This window comes from Pyrus communis, chromosome 2 (assembly GCF_041283825.1).
Source record: "Pyrus communis isolate YQ-2024b chromosome 2, ASM4128382v1, whole genome shotgun sequence".
Taxonomy (NCBI): domain Eukaryota; kingdom Viridiplantae; phylum Streptophyta; class Magnoliopsida; order Rosales; family Rosaceae; genus Pyrus; species Pyrus communis.
The window spans coordinates 12,916,150-12,928,999 of NC_142566.1; the positions used below are offsets into that span (position 1 = coordinate 12,916,150).

A 12,850-nucleotide genomic window follows, 5' to 3' on the forward strand; every position below is an offset into this window, starting at 1 on the left:
GAAAAGAAAGGTCATTTCTCATTATACCACAAGCAAGATAATTAACAAAATCCGCATACCATGGTTCTTGTTCTTGAACAACAAGGAGTTGTTCATCTGGAAATGATTCATTTAGGGGCAAAGGTTTTCCAACTCCATGGTTTCATTAAGCCTGGACAAATGGTCAGCCACAACATTATCACTGCCCTTCTTATCTCGAATTTCCAAGTCAAACTCTTGTAGTAAGAGTATCCATCTAATCAAGCGTGGTTTAGCATCCTTCTTTGTCATCAAGTACCTAAGGGCTGCATGATCAGAAAACACAATAACTTTAGATCCCACAAGATATGACCTAAACTTTTCTAAGGCAAAAACAACAGCAAGCAACTCCTTTTCAGTTGTGGAATAGTTAAGTTGAGCATCATGCAGAGTCCTGCTTGCATAGTAGATCACATGTGGAAGCTTGTTCACCCTTTGCCCTAAAACTGCACCAATAGCATAGTCAGAGGCATCACACATTAATTCAAAAGGTAACGACCAATCTGGTGCCATAATAATAGGGGCCGAGGTTAGTTCATTTTTCAAAGTATTGAATGCATCCATACAAGCCTTATCAAAATGAAATACAACATCTTTAGCTAACAGATTGCATAATAGACGAGTGATCATTGAAAAGTTCTTAATGAAACGACGATAAAAACCCGCATGGCCCAAAAAACTTCTTACTCCCTTCACAGTGGTGGGGGCTACCATATTGGTGATGACGTCAATTTTGGCTTTGTCTACCTCCATTCCTTTGCTAGAGATTACATGCCCCAACACAATTCCTTGTTTCACCATAAATTGGCACTTTTCCCAATTGAGAACCAAATTTGTTTCCTGACATCTTTGAAGTACTAACGATAGATGGTTAAGACATTCATCAAAAGAGGAACCAAACACTGAGAAATCATCCATAAATACCTCGATGAACCTTTCTACCATGTCAGAAAAGATGGCCAACATGCATCTTTGGAATGTTGCTGGAGCATTGCAAAGTCCAAAAGGCATTCTTCTGTATGCAAATATGCCAAAGGGGCAAGTAAAGGTTGTTTTCTCTTGATCCTCCGGAGCGATTGCAATTTGATTGTAACCTGAGTAACCATCCAGAAAACAATAATGTGAGTAACCTGCCAACCTCTCAAGCATTTGATCTATGAAAGGCATAGGAAAGTAATCTTTTCTAGTGCTAGAATTCAACTTCCTGTAATCGGTGCAAACACGCCAACTGGTCGTGGGCTTTGTGGGCACAAGCTCATTGTTGTCATTCCTCATCACAGTGATTCCTACCTTCTTAGGCACCACTTGAATGGCACTCACCCATTTGCTATCAGAGATGGGATATATGATCCCCACATCTAACAATTTCAATACCTCATTCCTAACAACTTCCTTCATATGTGGATTGAGGCTTCTTTGTGGCTCACGGCTTGTTTTTGCTCCTTCCTCCAAAAGGATCCTATACATGCACATGGTAGGGCTTATTCCCTTGATATCTGCAATAGACCAACCAAAAACAGATTTGAACTCTTTTAACACCCTAATTAGTTTATCTTCTTCATTTGGGGTGAGATCAGAAGCTATGATAATTGGAAGAGTTTCAAATTCAGCTAGATATGCATATTTTAGATGTGGTGGAAGTGGTTTAAGTTCAAGTTTTGGTGCCTTAACAGTGGAAGGAGTTAGATGTGACATTGATGATTCTAAAGGCTCAAAACGAGGTGAAACATTGAAAGGATACAATGCTAATGCTTCCAAAGCAGCTACTTCTTCCATGAGTGCATCTTCCTCATCAAACTCATCTTGAGATTGACTCAAAACAGTTTGCCATGGTTCATTCGATTGTGCCTGCAAGAACTTAGAGAATACAAGTGAATCAAGCACATCAATGGCATAACAATCAAGAGATGACGAAGGATGAGAAAGAGATTCAAACACTTTGAATTGAACTGTCTCTCCTAACACTGTCATAGTGAGGAGTCCATTTTGCACATCAATGATGGTCTTGGCCGTGGCCATGAAAGGTCTCCCAAGCAATATTGGCAACTCACGATCATGTATAGGAGCTTCTTCCATGTCCAACACTACAAAATCTGCAGGCAAGATTAGTTTATCAACTTGAACTAGAATATCTTCTACTATACCTCTTGGATATTTCACGGATCTGTCTGCAAGTTGTAATGAAATGGTGGTGGCTTTCAAATCTCCCAAACCTAGTTGAAGGTACACTGAATAAGGCATTAAGTTGATGCTAGCACCCAAGTCAAGCATTGCCTTCTCTACTTTCTTGTCCCCTATGGTGATGTTGATAGAGAAACTGCCTGGATCCTTGAGCTTTGGTGGAAGTTTTCTTTGCAAAACTGCACTCACATTCTCAGACACCACAACCTTCTCATGTGGTCCATACTTCCTTTTATAGCTGTTTAACTCCTTGAAGAACTTCCCATATGCCGGCATGTTCCTAATGACATCAAGCAAAAGTAAGTTAACATTCACTTTGCTTAGTATATCAAAAATTTCTTTGAATGACTTATCCTGCTTGCTCTTGGCAAGTCTTCCAGGGAATGGTATTGGTGGAGTGTATGGTTTCTCGGCCTTGTGAAGATTTGGTGCTTCTAGTGAGGAAGTGGCATGGCTTGGTTCCTCAATTGATTTCTCATTGTCTCCTTGAGTGACACCTGCATTCACATGATCATATTCATTAGTAACTTCATTGCCAACTCTATTATCAATAACCTTACCACTTCTAAGTGTAGTGATTGCTTTGGCTTGCTCTTGGTTCCTTTGGAGTATCACAGGTTGGCTTGGAAACTTCCCAACCTCTCTTTGGTTCAAGGCATCTGCAATCTGCCCCAATTGTGTCTCCATTTTGGTTAGGGCTGCTGAATGTTGTTGGAGAGTGCTATTTGTGGACTGTTGGAATTGCAAGGTGTTTTGGGCTAACAATTTAACCGTATCCTCTAGACTAGGGGCAGGTTTTGGTTGGAAATTTTGGATTGGATTGTTGTTCTTCCATGAAAAGTTGGGATGATCTCTCCAACTCGGGTTATATGTATTGGAATACATATCATTCCTTGGTCTTTGGTTGTAAGAATTCATGAGGTTCACTTGTTCTTGAACATACTCGGGGTAAGCTTCCCTAGATGGACATTGGTGAGTAGGATGGCTTGGTATGTTGCAAATGGTACACACTTCATTTGCTTTTGGCACCATGTTGAGCACGGATTCAAGCTTCCTTTCTAGGTTAGCTACCTGCAACAAAAGCTCATGGTTAGAACTTGTTTCATAGACTCCAACTTTCTTACCCCTTAAGTCTTTGTGTTGAGCATTAGACCCCAACATCTCATAAATGTTATATGACTCTTGAGCATTCTTTTTCTTCAATGCTCCACCTGCTGCATTATCAACAGTTGATTGACAAGTTTGGGTTAGTCCATCATAGAAAATTTGCATTTGTAAGTGAAAAGGTAACCCATGGTGTGGACATTGGATCAAGAGGCCTTTAAAACGCTCCCAACACTCATTGAAAGGTTCACCATCATCTTGTTTGAAGTTGAAGATTTGTCCCCTTAATGTGGCTGTCTTTTGAGTGGAAAAGAACTTCTCCAAGAACTTCTTAGCCACGGCATCCCATGTGGTGAGGGAACCTGGTGTTAGAGTCATCAACCAACTCTTGGCCCTATCTTTCAAGGTGTAAGGAAACACTCTCATCCTCAAATTTGCTTCACTTACTCCCTGCAAAGGTAAACCACTCACAACATTGTAAAACTCTTTAATATGAGCTAAAGGATCTTCATTAGGTAAGCCATAAAATGAAGGAAACATATGGAAATGTGAAGATTTGAGATCATAGTTTCTAGCTTCTGTGGGCAGCAAGATGCATGAAGGTGAGTTTGGTATGATTGGTTGAGCAAAGTCCTCCAAAGCTCGAAGCTCATCTAGGTTGTTCGCCATCTCTTCCTCTCTTTCCCAATCAAATTGCTCAGATCCTTTACTTGTTGAACTAGGAGAAGTCCTTTCCTCTTCCTCACAGATTAGGGATGAACTTGATGGCACAAAGTTGTCCAAAGTGTGGCCCTTTAACCGTTCAATTCTTTGGCCTAACTCAACAAGTTTATTTGACATATACTACCTGAAACAAAGTAACACAAGTGTGAATGAAAATCAAGAAGCAAACAACAATGAAAAGAACAAAAATAAACTTAAAAACGTTTGAAAAGACTCAAGGGATGTGGAACTAAACGCTTAGAACACTTAAACAATCCTAAAACCCAAAACAGCAACTAGAAGACTCAAAATTGCCTAAAAACCACTTTCTGGGCAGTTTTGAGCACCTACACTAATTTGGACGAAATTGGATGGAAACACAAATCAAAACACTTTCTAACTAATTTGGACAAAACAAAGACTCAAAGGACTCAAAACAGATTCACAAGACTCAAAACAATCTAAAAACTCTCAAAACTGCCTAAAAACACAAACTAGGCAGTTTTGACACTAAACTCAATTTTGGACGAAAATTAGGTTTGAGCTTGACTCAAAATGCTTCAAAACACAAGATAAGACAGATTCTAAGCTTAAGACTTAACAAACTATGGGGAGAAATTGTATTTGGACGAAATGCAATTAAATGGACAGATTATAACAAAAGCAGATTGTAAAGCAAGTTGATGTAAACCAATGGATAATGGAATGGCTAAGGGATTCTTTTCCATATATGAAATGTATGCAACTTAAATCAACTTCCAATTATCAATTTGACAAGTTATGAACCTTGACACTAATCAAAATAGCAAACAAGCAAACAAGCAATTACAAGGGACTGAAATCAGTCCCCGGCAACGGCGCCATTTTTGTTGATGTATATTTCCTTCTTAATGCTAGAATATATTTAGTATAATGGCATAAGTAAGGGTGTCGAATCCACAGGGACTAATTGGACCTATGTAATTACTTGTTTTGCAAGAACTCTAAGAAATGAATCAAACTAAACAAACTAGGCAGATTTGGAAATGAATCAAACTAGTCTAAATAAACAGATTTGTTTTTGTAACTTGAAAGCATGAGAATATGAAATAAACACAAATAAATGAATCAACAACTAATGTAATGGGATAGTATCAATGGAAATGAAACTAGGGATTCGATTTCACCATTGCTCAACTAAGTCCATGTTTGTCAAATTAGTTTATACTCATTCATCTACCTATTTCTTGAGTTTGTTTCACTTGGATATGATCAACCATATGATGTGTGGATTTGATCAAATGTCTCTAATCATGAACCTAATTGTGATGTGCAACTTTGGTTCATAATCAAGATTATGTAATGTACAAGAAACTTTCATAAAACCAAAGGGAGTAATTCGGCAGGATGTGTGCTAAACACTCCCTTCATTCATTCACATATCTACCAAGATTATGCATGATGTGTGCTTTAATCTTGGCTACACAACTTAGTGATTAATTCAAATGATGATCAAACATTAAAATCAACATACTAAGTCACCATTAAAACAGAAAATGAAACAAGAAATAGATGGACAAAATGAGCATTCTAACTTAATTACATGACAAACTTTGCAAGGTTACATCGAATCCCTAGAGGAGGATTAGTTACAATTCATGTTTACAAAAGATTTAACATAAACATACACAACATGAATGAACATAGAATGAAGTAGAAGGAACCCTTGAAGCAAAACTGATGTTGAATTCCTTGAAGAGTGCCTTCGGTGTTGGAGTTCCCAAATGTGATTGTAAATGAGGGTGGAGAAACTAATGTCGAATGGTTTCTGTGAGTGGTGCATAAATGGAGAGAAATGGACAGTTTCTGTGAAAGGGAGAGAGTGTCGAATGAAATGGAATGGAGAGGGAGAATGAGATGGAATGGAGAGGGAGAATGAGAGTGAATGGTGGACAGAAATTAGAGTGAAAATGGAGTGTGTGTGATCCAATCTGATCCGAGTGAGCAATCCCCCTCTCTTGGTGAATTTCTCAATGAGTCTAATGATGGAGAGACAATCAGATTGGATCTACCATTTGTTTAACTCAGATGGCAGTGCATAAGTGATGGAATGATGGGTTTCTGAGGTAGTGGGCGCATGGTATGGACAAGATCTGCAAGTTTGTGTTTTGTTTAATCAAAATGCATGTGGAATGTCTGCAAGCATGAAGTGGATAACCTGAAATTGGTTATAATACTCTGGGAATGGCAGAAAGCTCACGGCATGGGCATTAAGGAGATGGAATGGCATGGAATGTTTAATTGAAGTGCATGTGGATTTCTGCAAAGAGAAGTGAAGAAGGGAAATGGAATGCACGGGTCAGGTTGTGGACATGCATGTGAGGGATGTTTTGGGTGTTAAAACATGGAATCTGCACGGAATGGATGTTATCATGCATGTGATTGCATGTTTGGTGTTTAGAAGTGTATAATCTGATGGGATGATATGGGAACACACGGCCAAGGTTGTGACATGCATGTGAATGCATGTTTTGGTGTTGGAACCACATAATTGACTTCAATGTTTTTGCCTTGTTTAAAATCACCCAATATGGCCGAATTACATCACATTCCTTCATTTGCCTTCCAATTGGTCTTATTACACCTTGGCTGCACACTAACACAAAACAATGTAAAACGCGACTAGTTTAATCCAAAACAATCACAAAGACACCAAATAAGGAAGATATAAATGCATGCAAAATGTGACTTATCACCAAGGTAAGAGAAAAACCCATAGACTAAGGAGAAAAGTGAGAAGTTGCATTAAGTCAAAACTAAACGTCTTCTGGACGCAAGTAGAAGAACTTATAAGGGTATGACCAGCCCAGGATGGGTGCCTTGTCAAAACCTAGCTAGGTAGCAAAGATCGAATGGGAAAATGCTCCTAATCAAAGGAAAAAAGAGTACATTAAGATCAAGTGAGTATACTTCTGGATACTCTCCCTGAGTTTGACAGAACTTCCAAATGAGAACTATAAGCATTGCATATGAATAGTTAGGCATATCAATTCCTTGGACAAGCTTCTGGAAGGTTGACTTTGGCAGTAACGTCGTGAGATGTCGGTAAAGTTGTCTGGGATCGGCTTGCATGACTTCAATCTCCTGATGCTTTGCTAATGTAGATGTAGACGCAATATGTCTTAGCGTTGACTTCGTTGATGTATCATGTCTTGGTCGGGTTGATACATGCAGCATAGTCTTCATAGATCGTCGTTGGGACTCAACGATGGACGAAAACAGCAAGTACTTTGAATATGCTCAACAAGAGCTCTCAACTATGTCTCACATGTGGAAAAGTGAGGTGAGGTGAGTCTTGGAATGTTTCGAAGATTTCGCAGCTAAGGTCATATCGTGGATCTCCAAGATATTGCAATATCCCTAATGGTAAAGACATAACCATTCAGAGACATGCCTTGTGCGGGTTTGATAAGTAACCAGTGTCAACACAACAAACAAGACAAGCATCATTCTAAGGATCACGGGGGTTGGATCTGCTCAGGATGCGTTGGGATTTTTCCAAATCCGTAGTACCTTCAGGGTAGCAGAAAAACATCTTCAATACCAATTTAGTGGTTGTGTGTAGGTGCGGTGTTGCATTTTTATTAATAAATCAACAGCGAAAGAGATGTCGTGTCTAATGCAATGAGCTAAGTACAACAAAGCGCAAAGTTGAACTCAGGTCTGTAACTTTAGATTCCATAACCTCTTCAAGGGTTTCATTTGCATATAGCGTATGGAAAATCATTGGTATTCTCAAAGGTAACACCTTCGGGGTGTAGTTCAACTAGTAGACCAAAGTACTGTCAAAACAACGCTTGAACTTCAGGTTAAAGCATAAATGAGTTTTACCAAGATCATTTATCTCAAATTCCGTCTTCAGGTGCGAGACAGTTTTCTGAAACTCTTCTAGATTCTTAGTGAGATTCATGTCATTGACATAAACTGTAACTCTAGCAATTCGAAAAAAGACTTTATAGTTTAATACGTATGCACATTTATTCATATCCCTGATTGATCAAATAATCACTTTGAAGGGTATACCACATCCGTCATATTGTTTCAATCCACAAGTGAACACCTCAAACGAGTTGAGAGGGTGTTCCGTGGTTTAGAACTATTTAAACCAGTCCATGTAATTCTTCAAGAACTTACATGTAAATCTCCGTATCAATATCCCAATGGAGAAACACTAACCACATTTGTAATGTTGCAATCAATCACAGGGCGTTTAAGAAAAACCTTGCGTCGTAAGGCATGCATTATATTGCACTATTCCATTCATCTCATTACAAATCCTTTCTCACTTGTAACACAAAAGGGTTACCTTAGGCAGTGTAGGAAAGATAGGTCTAAACACATTTTGGTAAGGAATTTTAACTTGGATTGTAATTTCAGTTGTCCAATCAGTTCTATGTTGTCATTAATCAATGGAACACGGTTTGATATCGTCACTTTTCATTTATGTCGGTAGCTACCATATAAGTGAAAACATCATCGATGATAATCTCATTCCAATTCCATTATCTTATCCAAACTAGTATACTGGACCAAGAACTTCAAGCCTTGGGAGTAATCTGGATTAATCTCATGAGATGGAAATGATTTGAGACATCGATATTCCTTTTCTAGGGAAGTGAATCCTATGAACCAAGTGATCTATCATACTTCAGGCCAAGATAGATTGATTGGCTATCCATAGGTGTACCAGACCATCCAACAAGGGAGGCACATCCTTCAAGGATGTTGACTCAATGTTTGTTAAGTACATTTATCCTTGTAGGCATGTTTGCAGCTGGTGTATGATCTTATTACTTTAGTTAGATTAGAGGAATATGTCTAGAGCAACATTCTGAAAGTTAGAATTCATCACACTTGTTTATCACACTTGTGCAGTACGGGGATCGAGATGAGACATAATGGGCAACATCCACACAATTTCGATCCATTCTACTGAAACGATGACGTTCTTATCTCTCCTTAATGGCGGGAAAATTGTCTTATAGAAGTGATAATCCGCAAATGACTGGTAAAGAAATCTCATGCAAAGGCTTTAAAGAGCTAGTGTGAAGGAGAATCATGATCGACAAAGATTCACAACCTTCTTTGAGGACCCATATTGGTATGTCACGTCGGTGCAACTTGGCACATGGAATCAGGTTTGTACCCAGTAACCAACTAAAACGTTGAAATGGTTGGGTGGCAATGGGCCTCAAGGCAGACCAACATAACTGCGTACAAGATTGCATAGCCCTAGGCAGAAACTGAAAACTTGGTGCGTTCACCAAGGTTCGGATGATCATTGAAATTGCGCTTTATGATCACTCGTGAGGCTAGTTAGGTTGAACATGGGAATTCGATGTCTAATTATAAACCCAAAAGATATGTAATACTTATCCAAAACCGTCGATATAAACTCTCATGCATTATCCAGTCTTCCCGACTTTATGGGAAAAGTAGAGTGGTGAACCCTTAAAATTGGGCATGAGGTTTAGTGGCAATAGTAGAGAAAAAGAGAGACATGTGTAATTGTGAGGTGTGTTCTATTCCATCCCAATGTGCCTTTATTTATACTAGTAAGGAAGGTTAATTCCTTACCCTAGTATGATTACAACTTTAAGGGGGTGTTTGTTTGACCTTCTTAGGTGGGACTGGACTAGACTAGACTAATTGCTAGTGTAGTCTGATGTTTGGTATGCACAAGGATTAGGTTTCATGGGATTAGATCTGACTCGCTAGGATTAAACCCCTCGCTAGGAGTTCTTAGCGAAACACCCCAAATACCCCATGACTTATAAGACCTCATGCGCTCATGCGAGAAAGAACCTCGTTCATCATGCAAGATACTGTCGTCGCACATCTTTCGATCCTCACCCTGCTCCCTCCTTGCCCTATTTCATCATTGTCGTCCTCTTCATCCTTATCTTTGCATCCTACTCACCCTCATCTGCATCCTGCTCGCCTTCATCTGCTCCTCTTGTCTGGTAAACTTTGAATCCGACATTATTTATTTGATTTGTTTTGCAGATCGTGATATTACTGGGCTTTATTTGATTTAGGTGTTTTGGGTTTGAGAAATTTTCAATAATAGACCTTTGCACTTAAACAAATTTAGGTTTTGATTTTTAGGGTCAAATTGATATTAGAATTTGGGGTTTTCACATTTTATGCCATTTTCAGTACCAAAATGATGATAATCATCATGAAATTGCTGCTGTAAGGGCGGAAGCAAAGCTAAATTTGTAATTTAGGTCTAGTTTCAATAGATTTTGGTATCAGGTTGGACTAGAGTTTTTGGTATTAGGTTAGACTAAAGTTTCAAGTTTTTTTTTGTCTTATGAACTAATCCTTGCATATGCTTATTTTTGGTGTGGTTATATATAGAGATATCTACATTGCCTTAACGTGGTCAAGGTGAAGTTTTATTTTCATAAATATCAGAATTTACGTTACAGGTGTATAACTAAGGATATCTAGCATCGAGTGTCTTAATATACATCTTATTAAAAGTTAGGTTTGTTCTAGGATCTCGCCATTTTCAACCTTTTTTAACCATATTGTATGCATATCACCTTGAGATAAGGGCACCTGTATAGCTTCGCTTGTATTCTTATTGGTACTCTATTGTTGTTGCAGTTTATTCAATTGCAATTATAGATTTACAAAACAGAACTTGGTTTGTGAAAAGAAGGTTTCATTCTCATCTATTTCTTTGTTCAGTTTTCATTTTATTAGTTTTCTTTTACTGCTGCACTCACATGCCTGCACTACATGTATGCATCACTCCTATATAAAAATGCATTGAAAACACAAACTTGATGTCCCTTAAGTATAGACAAATGCTCCATCCATGCATCCCTTGAGCATAAACTTGATGTCTCTTATTATGTCATTGTCAGTACACAAACTGGATGTCTCTTATTTTGTCATTGTTAGTAACTTGCATCTTTGTCATCAAGTTGCTTTGTATCATGAATTCTTTTGATCTAGTTCAATTGATATCATAATTGCTTCTTTTCCATCACCCTTAATAACAGTGATATTACATGTATCATGTCCTCATTTTTTTTTTTTTTTAAAGTTTGGATAGATATGGATCGAATGAAGCTTTTATTGGTCTTATTGTTAGAGATGTCTCATTTAGCGACAATTTACATTTGTATGATTCTTGTGTTGCTGATGCTAAGGGCCAAACAAAGACATGTTGAACGACACACTTTGACTAATCATTCACTTGTTAGACGACATATTAGTTTGTATTATTTGAATGGTATAATAGGGAATACTGATATTGAATGTGTCAACGAATTGAGAATGGATAGAAGGACTTTCGGCATATTATGTGACTTACTTCATCAAGGTGGGAGGGTAAAAGATGATGGTTTGGTGTCTCTGGAGGAGCAGGTGTGTATGACTTTACAATTAGTAGCACATCAGACTAAGAATCGTAGTATTGGTGGTAGATTTTATGGGTCATGAGAGACTATAAGTAGGTATTTCAATAGTGTATTGCAAGGAATTTTGCGATTACAAGGTATCCTACTAAACGTCCCTCAGCCTGTGCCTATTGATTATACAGATCATAGGTGGCAGTGTTTTAAGGTCTGTTGATAATTTTTTTTTCAATTTTCCCTAAGCTTTAACTAGAGATTCCCTTTATATAAATTCACAAAAGCTTATTTTTTGTTTAGAATTGCTTGGAGCATTAGATGGAAAGCACATTGATGTGCATGCACCTAAAGTTGACAAACCTAGATACCGAACAAGAAAGGGTCAAGTTGTAACTAATGTGTTAAGTGTGTGTTCAAGGGATATGCAGTTCATATATGTGTTTTCAGGGTGGGAGGGCTCCGCATCAGACTCTAAAGTGCTACATGATGCAATTACTAGGCCTAATGGTTTAAAAGTACCAACGAGTACGACTATTAGTTAGTCTCAAATTTGTAAGTTAGGTCTAGTTTTGTTTGTGAACTGCAAAATGCTAATAAGGTCTTTTTTAATTTTTTATTATTAGGTTATTATTACCTTGTAGATGGTGGTTATACAAATGGTGAAGGATTCCTTGCACCCTATAAAGGAATACTTTATCATTTATCTGAATGGGAGGGACAAACAACTTCCAATAAGGAAGAATATTTTAACATGAAGCATTCTAAGGCAAGGAATGTAATTGAACGCTGTTTTAGCTTGCTAAAAGGAAGGTGGGCGATACTAAGGAGTCCATCTTTCCATCTGATAAGGATTCAAGGTTGAATAATTACCGCTTGTTGCCTACTACACAATCTTATTAGGCAAGAGATGTCTATAGATCCAATGGAGAATTTGCCAATAATAGAAGATGGGTGAATATGTTGGTAGTGTTGGAACATCTGACCAGTGGACTGCAAAGAGGAATGCCATGGCTCAGGAAATGTATAATGAGTGGAGAGCAATTAGGAACCAGCAATTGAACTAGCTCTATGTGTTAATGATAACATCTTATTTTAGTTTTCTTTTTTATCATGCATATGTTGGATATTATAAAATTATTAGATTGCTCATCATTAAATGTAATTCGATTTATTGATTGGATAGTATGCAAATTGATTAGATATTATGCAAATTGATTCTTTGTATTGTACTTTAGTACATTCAAATATTTTTTGTTTAGATATAGATAACGACAATAATTTAAATGCTGCTCAAGAGCCAAAAGGAAGGAGGCATAAATGGGAAGCATTTGAGGAAGAAGCATTACTATCCGTTCTTGAGGATTTTGTTGCTCAGAGGCAATGATGTGACACAGGTGCTTTCAAATAAGGTACTTTGATTGAAATAGCGAAAGCTG

At 37.9% G+C, this 12,850-nt stretch overlaps 1 non-coding gene and 1 pseudogene across 1 annotated transcript; both read left to right on the forward strand.

Moving 5' to 3' along the window:
* Positions 1–3,487: 3,487 nt before the first annotated feature.
* LOC137714025 (small nucleolar RNA R71) lies at positions 3,488–3,598 on the forward strand. Its single transcript, XR_011065367.2, has one exon. It is a non-coding gene; the product is annotated as a small nucleolar RNA R71 (small nucleolar RNA).
* A 7,611-nt stretch (positions 3,599–11,209) lies between these two features.
* Positions 11,210–12,478, forward strand: LOC137747930 (uncharacterized; annotated as a pseudogene).
* Positions 12,479–12,850: the final 372 nt, after the last annotated feature.